Source organism: Cephus cinctus, unplaced genomic scaffold (genome assembly GCF_000341935.2).
Source record: "Cephus cinctus unplaced genomic scaffold, Ccin1 Ccin1_scaffold0189, whole genome shotgun sequence".
NCBI lineage: Eukaryota > Metazoa > Arthropoda > Insecta > Hymenoptera > Cephidae > Cephus > Cephus cinctus.
The window spans coordinates 223,977-230,721 of NW_014332911.1; the positions used below are offsets into that span (position 1 = coordinate 223,977).

Below are 6,745 nucleotides of genomic sequence, written 5' to 3' on the forward strand. Positions count from 1 at the left end.
GTCACTGCTCTTCCGCTGTTCGGTCCAGCCTGAACAGGAGCATCTCTACTACGTCACTCGGTCGTGTCCTTGTAAACACACCTGCATCGCAGGCGTCCGCCAGCTTCTTCTTCCGAAAATCTACGCTGTCCTGGACGAGTGTGCAATTGTGCACGCGGGATGAGATAATAATGCAAAGAGATCGCGGTGATGGTAGCGGCGGAGGAGAGATGGGCTGGGGGGGGGCAGTTTCGCTTGACAATTCAATTACCATCCAGTTTCCCCTATTTTCCTTCCTTCCCTTTTTACGATCATTTTATTACTTCCGGCATCGCTCCTGGATGCGCCCTTCTGCAGAAATAAATTTAACGTTGTCCTTTCGGCTTCGAGTTTTGCATTTACTTCTGACGCGAAGTCGATCGATCTTCGACTTGTCGCCGACGCTACGTGTTCCCTTCGTGACGAAGTGTCAGAAACTCTACATTTCCTAAGTAATATTTAAACCTGCGTTTCTACATTCCGACGTGTTTCAGATGCATTGGGGAGTAATTTCCGATTTTAATTTCCTTACGACACTATCACCTCAATTTACTAACTCTATCGTCTCGGGATTTCAAAGCAGCAACTGCATACTAATAGAGAAAATTAAAAGTATAGAAATTAAAAAGCACTAGTACTATCAATTACCTCTTGGTGTTTCCAAAATTCTTCACACACACTCACAAGCAATGGAATACGTCAATGCGAAATGCAAGATAAGCTTGCACCTGATCCGCCACTGCCGATACTCGTGCACTTGCGATTTCGATAATAGAAGGAAAATGCGAGTTCGAGTACGGGAAAGAAGCACTGGTAAAATGAACCCGTTCGAAGGGACGCGCGGAAAGCGACTGGCGTTCAGCACGAAAGTCGCTGCTTGCTGCGTGCCTGGCCTCCCCCCTTCCCCACCCACAACGCCCGCGGGCAGGTTGGCTGGCTGAATACCCGGCAACAGCCAATCGGCGCAGCCGCCAGCTGTACGTTCACCAATTTCCCATAGGGACTCGAACGTTTCCTTGAGCTTTTCGAGAGCTGCCGAACGAAGACGTAGAGAAGTTCAGTTTTAAAAAATATTATATGAACCGATAAGAGTTGCTCCAATGGAAAAAGAAATCGCGCACAGATAGAAATTTAATGATTTATTTGTTTCAGGATAAGAGCACAGAGTGTAAGCGATGTAGTGGGCTTCCGCATCCAGAGTATCCAAAGTGGGTCGCCGCTGCTTTAAGCTTCAATTGGAAGAATATGAAAAAGAGGATGCTCCTCTATATAATAATAAGAATAGCGGTATACACATATGTATATACAAAAGAACGGGAGAACAGTAATCGGATAGAAACCCCGTATTTCCTTTGATATCGGACATTACATCTTTCCGGGTGTGTTGGCAACTTCATCCTGTACGCTGCTGACAGGTTGGCTGATGAATTCTCCTAGGTTCCCACTTCATTCCCATCCCTTCGGCCGTCGGTGCACGGAACCAGTATCGATACAATATTTCACGCCTTATTTATTTTTCAGCTCTGTGTCCCTGTTTCCCTCCGCAGTCTCTCTCCCTCTCTCTGTTCTATATTTTTCTTTTTCCTCGTCGATTTTTTTCTGGCCGCGATGTAGGACACGCAATCGGCAGCCAGCTAACGTAACGCTCAAGTCGATACCGCTGAGCTGTTATGGCAGATTAATAGTTGCCGTCGGCTGGGATCGCTCGCTCAAAGCCAATCAATAGGATCTCCGAGCGAAATAATTCATAACCCCTAACCTATCGCGAACAGGCTGTTCAGCTTCCAAAGGACTTTAGCGGGGAGCGCAAAAGTGTGAATGCACCCTGTTTTTCTCCCCGGGTGGGATGTCGGTGCTCGCAATCGGAAAGTTCTCCTTCGAACGGAGGAATCAGTGACACCAACCCATCCACTTTCCTAGTAGTAACTAGCCAACTATACAGTAGGTTGGTAACGACCTGTACACTAGGATCTTTCGTCTCTCAAAAGTGCTGCTGATTTAGATTGATGACTGAATATAGGATGACTAGACGACAAGGCCCTCTTTCACTCATGCTGTCCAAGAGGCTGACTGGGGCACTGCAGGGGTCAGATGCGAGGGTGGCCAGATGGCAGGCAATCTACTTCCAAGATCGGAGATACAGAGAAGGCCAGGGAGAGTCTTTCTGGGGTGGAGCGAAGGATTCTGTTCGGCATCCATGGCCCTTCTTCTCATTTGCGAGGATCATTTCTTCGAGAGGATGCCCCCGATCCAAGGCACGTGGAGTTGCACCGTCCTCCTTCTATCCTGACGGGTCACGATACCCAAAAGGGAAATTAAAAGAGTCAAGACAGCCGGAACTTTATGAAGATTTCTTCCGAGAGAGGCTTCCTCCTCCGTCCTTAGACAGATCGACTTAGACAGACGGGGACGAATTCTACTTCCTCGGATCCTGGAGCAACATGCGCGCGATGCATATATGCATGACACCCGCGGTGAAGGAAGCACGAGAATGGATTAGCATACGATTTGAAATTAGTTTGGAACCTACGCCTTATTAATATGTTACCCTGAATAATGCATGATCGAGCACACCCGGTGCAGGAGAAGTAGGATTCCTCTCAGCCTCCTTCCGTCTCGGTCCCAGCCATTCTACACGTGAACGGATAAAGAGAGATCAGTGGGAATTCGGAGGTTGCCGAGGCACATGGAGTCAAGGTCACATCCTTTCCTTTTCAGAGGACACAGTGTGTATCTTTTATTTATTAATTTGATCCTTATAGGCGAGAGCACGCGACGTCCGCGTGCCATGTCAAGTGCATTCATCGATCGATAGCGCTGCAGTCGACTGCGTAACCTATAGCAGGTTACGTAGACTGGATGCCGTCCGTTCGCTGCCTCGCGCGAATAAGAACGGGATCGGCCCTGCGAATTACGCAAGGCGCGCCAGGCGTCCTCCAGTGTTCTCTGCATTCTGCACGCAGCTGGGCTGCCATCCGCGTTCCTGCCTGCCCTGCAGTTCGGCCTGCTGAGCTGCGCCAGTGTCGCCCTTTCTCCCTCTTCTCCCTCTTCTCGCGCAATTACTTGCGATTGCAACTACTCAGAGTTCCACGTGCGTTGTGCATGATGCGTGAGCTTCACAGTGCAAGTAGGTAGACGCTGTGCGTACTGTGGTCTCGACCTACGCGCGTGTTCGTCTATTGTTATTGTAAGGAGCAGCGCCTCCGCAGCCTCGCCAAATACCAGAGACAAGCGGATAAGGTCGACCGCAACCGCCCGAGAGAATCTATCTACTTTTAGCTCCTTCCACATCTTCTTGACATATCTTTTTCTTGTTGTCGCGACTTTTATGATATGAAACAACGGAAAAGGCGACAAGGGTGAGGGACGTTTTGGGCTAAAGGTCAACAACGCGCTGAGGCTGCAATTCCCCAGCGCATCTCGGAACAGGCCTTAGGTGGTCCATTCGAAGTTGGTCAAGTATCCGTAGAATCATGATCATCTTTAATGCATGCAGCAGCCCTGCCTTAGAAGTCTCGTGAAATCTTCCCTTCGGTGTTTCTGTGCGTCCTGGAAGCTCGCGTCTTGCGAGAGAGACTTTTCTTTTTTTTCCATCCATCGACATTCTGTTCTCTAGGATGATACTCACTGTAGTAACATTTCCCAGAAACTCCGAACCGGAGTCCACGGAGGGGCGACTCGATTCCAAACACAATCCACCAGTCCCTCGTGTTAGTCCTGCATCGCAAACGTATTTTCTCTGGCTTATTCCTCTTGCCATTAATTTCGCGAAATCTTCTTCACTTTATTCTACCCTCAACCTTACTCCCTTTTTCCTCTAATCCCTCTATACTCTCTACTCTCTTACCGGTGATACTGTTCAAATTCCGGCTGTATTTTAGTGTCGCTATTATTTCGCTCTAATTTCCCATAAAATTTGATTTTCCATTAAATTGTACATTAAAACCGAATGAATGAGGGATAGGGTGAGATCCCGCAAAAATAGTCGACAGGGCTGCGGTCACCAAGTTTATATCTAAAAAGGTTCATGAGGCAGTAAAACCGCGCGTCCGACTCCCAACGCTCGGATTACTTTTACGTGTCCTAAGTCTGGAATTGCACTTAACCACCGCCATAAGCCCTCTGTTATCTATCACCCCTTCACACCCGCGTCGTACGCGGAGAGCCGAATGAGGTATTAGAGTGTCAAAAGGATTTCAAATCGGGCATTTATACGCTGGACGTGATCTTCCGTGTGATCTTTGTCATTTTCAAATGGTTGCCGCTAGCCAGCTCGCTTCGATCATTTTCTATTTTTATTTCCTTTTGCTTCTTCTTACAGAAATATCGCTATTCAAGACAATTCGTAGAGGGAGATAAATGACAGGGGTTAATGCCAACCGATATATACTGATTTTCCTCTTTTCATTCGAGCGAATAAAAGCATAACGGTATGAGAAATAATGTTTTGGGCCTACATACCTCTAGTCGTTCAAAGAAATACATTATTCACCAGTTGAGATCACATTGACAACACACCTAGAATTTATCATATTCCACAGCGTACCTAGCTCCGGGTACGATTCCACTTGCTTTCGCAGTATCCTTCAAGGCCTCTCCTCTCTCCCATCACTCACTCCAGACACAATCACAAACAAAAGTAAGTAAACTTTAAGTGAAGGCACACACGTAACAGTACGAATTACAAGTTGGCATACATAACAATGGATTACATGAGCTCTGTGAGAGGCATCGCGCACTGCAAGCTAGAACCACCTTCGCCAATCAGCGGAATACGTATAAAATTTTCGACTGCACCGGGTATAACGTCGTTGACTGAAGGTAAGTAGACTAGGTATTTTACCGACGACGCAACTGCTGACTGACAACGTAGAATGGTACGTGAGTTCGATCGGTAAGGGGTAAATCGACTCTCCGTTACCAACAAGTCCCAAACATACATTAACCGAAAGTATCGCCCGTAAAAGTAATAGGAGTCGTCAGAATGATGAATATTAACCGTTAAAGTAGTTATGATTACTGGAAAATCCTCCTAAAAGGACACGCTTATAGTTCACAATTAATTGATGGACTTTTTTTCGAGTGAGTTGGAAGATAGGAACGTAACGCGCGAAACCATGGAAAGGTACGTGTCTGCAAAAGTCCTGTAGTTACGTGTAAAAGCATTGAAGCTTTCAAGCCATGCAAATCCACATCGTCTCTGACACGAGGTCTTACCGTTTTATTATCTTAATTGCACAATTAGCTTAAACGTGTCGGGGTTATGGTTGCGATTAGGAACTTTCGAGTTGACAGTGATACGAGATACGACCGATGTTCCAACTCCTGCCCGTGGCACATAAAACACCGATAGGCAGATGAATGCTAATAAAAAAAGTCAAGAGTGCCAAAATGAATTGTGCGATATGAAATTAAGCCGAAATGAAGCTTCTTCTCGAGAGGAGAAAGAGATACAGAAGATTGACGATTTTCGTGCGTGGCCATCTGTCTGGACTGAAGGGAGAGATCGTGCACACGGCACGGGCCTGGATGTAGGGATGTAGGGCCAAGTGGTCGCAAAGGGATCGCATAACAGAGCTTGAAAACGTCCGGTTTTGCGTTTCAGGCGTCTACCCACGCCAATGGGCTGCTAGCAGTCGGAGAGGGGCGCCGGCAACCAAACAACGGAGCCAGGATGTCCGCACGCAACGGAGGCGACAGTCAGAAAACTAGGAGTGGAACGTAGAGTTGTGAAGAGTCGAGTGCCAAGTTCGTTGAAGAGTCAGGGTTTACAGGGCAAAAGTGCAATGAGTATCGAAATCATTGGAATTTAAAGGTGTAAGAAGTAGCCTAAATCTAATTTATCGTGCGTATCCAAGGAATTTTCAAATTCACCGTACCAAGGAAGGAAAACGATGAAAGAGGAAAAAGCGTAGAGACTGAATGAGAACGATTGTCCCGTTGCGGTATTCTGACTCGTCCCGACTCGAGCGAATGCCCTGCAGCCCCTGCAGTAAACTGTCGTTCTTCCCTTTCAATAAGAGGAGAGAAGACAGTCGCGGCGTTTTCAGATGTTAATGCCTACTGGTGCTGCTGCTCTCGTGTGTCGTGGGTACTCAGCGATGATGCAGGGGAACAAGGAAACTCGAGAGAGGCTCGTAGCTGCTAGTACCTACGTGGGAGCTGGTGGGAGCGCAGTGCTAGTGACGGTGAGGTACCCTCGTTCTGAACTCGCTGTTCCACGGTGGGAGAGAAACTAGACTTTCAGTAGGGGAACCTGACGTTACGTCGTGTCCGTGTTACCGTTCGTTCCTGGAGTCGGGAGCCAGGAGTACACAACGCGGCGACACTACAATCCTCTCAGCGTGCACTATCGACATTTTCGATATATATTCCACTTTCCGAGTCCAGGAGGGTATCCTTGGCTTCTGTGCATAACCACTCAGTTATTGCGAATCAGCACACACCTGTCGGCAGACCAGTTCAGAGTGCATTTTAGCAGAATCGAGGACAGTGCTGCTACACACAGTGCGAGTGCGGGTTCTACTGCGGGTTCTAGTGCCGACCGAAAGAGTATTTGCTCTTATGCGACACGGTTAATGAATCCGAAAGTCTTACTGACTTGTTATAAATTTTATAAATTTGTGTGTGCACGAAAAAGAAAGAAATCCTCCGTGCTTCTGTGTTCAAGTTTATCTTTGTCAATGGACAGGCGGTTATAGCGTGGATCGAATACCCCCCCCCCCCC

At 47.5% G+C, this 6,745-nt stretch overlaps 1 protein-coding gene across 9 annotated transcripts in view; it reads right to left on the reverse strand.

Annotated features, from left to right (window-relative positions):
* The window catches only part of LOC107264682 (trichohyalin), a 37,338-nt gene extending 32,782 nt beyond the window's left edge, over positions 1 to 4,556 (reverse strand). For 7 of the 9 annotated variants that reach the window (XM_025081897.1, XM_015733208.2, XM_015733207.2 and 4 more), the window contains exon 1: positions 667 to 860. The gene's annotated coding sequence lies outside the window, so the exon portion shown is untranslated. Of the gene's footprint in view, positions 1 to 666; positions 861 to 4,479; positions 4,501 to 4,536 lie in introns of those variants that run through there. The other 2 variants (XM_025081895.1, XM_025081894.1) reach the window with 2 other exon arrangements.
* Positions 4,557 to 6,745: the final 2,189 nt, after the last annotated feature.